Below are 1,348 nucleotides of genomic sequence, written 5' to 3' on the forward strand. Positions count from 1 at the left end.
CTCTGGCTGCAAATTAATAAAATGCAACAACAAAATCCAGTATTAAACATATTAAAACTTTTATTAAATAAAAAGGTCTTGATCTGGCACCAAAAAACATATAATGATGGGGCCAGGCGGACCTCTCTGGGGAGAGCATTCCATAGGCGGGGTTCCACCGCAGAGGAGGCCCTCCTCCGGGTATTCTGTCTCCTATTATCTTTCACAGAGGGTTTCCGGAGGAGGGCTTCTGTTGCTGATCTCAGGGGGCAGGAGGGCAAATAGGGAAAAAGGCGTTCCTTTAGGTATCCTGGTCCCAAGCTGTTTAGGGCTTTCTAAGTAATAACCAGCACCTTGAATTGAACCCGGACTATGATGAGAAGCCAATGGAGCTGATAGAGGACTGGGATTATATGAGAATAACGCCCAGTCCCTGACAGCATCCTGGCAGCTCTAGTTTGAACCCGCTGAAGTATCCAGACTGTCTTCAAGGGCAGCCCCAAGTAAAGTGCATTACAAAAATACAACCATGAAGTAACCAATGTGAGTGTTACTGTTGCTAGGCAATCCTCCTCCAGGTAGGGAGGCTACTGATAAATTAGCTGAAGCTGGAGGAAAGTGCTCCTCACCACCGCTGTCACTTGGGCTTCCAACGACAGCTTCGGGTTGAGGAACACTCCCAAGCTGCGGACCCTGTCCTTTAGAGGGAGTGCAACCCCGTCCAGGGCAGGGCCCATGTCACCTACCCAGGACCTCGAATCACCCACCAACAGAACCTCTGTCTTATCTGCATCGAGCTTTAGTTTGGATGAAGCTGCACAGGGAGCCTGGGAATTTCAGAGGTGAAGTGCTTGCCCAGCAATTATCACATCCCTTGTGACATACTCTTCCTCCTGTTGCCTTGGCTCAGCTGATTCTCCCCAGGGGGCCTTTGACTCAAAGAAGGGATTCTGGAGCAGTGCAGGGGAGAATGTTGTGTGAAAATGCCTGAAAAGTAAAAACCCCAATGCAGCTTGGGGCTCTAATTGTGAGTGGAGGGGAGGATGGGCTCTGAACCTGGGAGCCAGGATGACACTTCATTTGCTGCTGCTGCTGCTGCCCCTTCTGCTGCATCCCCTGGAAACCTGTGTGAGTCTGGCAGCCAAGTGCTCCGTGACATTGGGCAGGGCTGCAGCAGACCCATCCAGCTATCATGGGCCAGGAGACCCCCTTATTGGTGGGGTCACCTCTGCAACTGTTCTCGGCATGCAGAAGGTGGAACATTTCAAAGTATCTCCTCTCAGCAAAGTTCCTTCCTGGTAAGCCCTGAAATAGCTACAGAAATGACCTTTTCTTTCCTTTCTGCCAATTTCATTTCCCCAGAACTGTC

The sequence above is a fragment of the Varanus komodoensis genome, unplaced genomic scaffold (genome assembly GCF_004798865.1).
Source record: "Varanus komodoensis strain SLA01 unplaced genomic scaffold, ASM479886v1 scaffold202, whole genome shotgun sequence".
NCBI classification, from domain to species: Eukaryota; Metazoa; Chordata; class Lepidosauria; order Squamata; family Varanidae; genus Varanus; species Varanus komodoensis.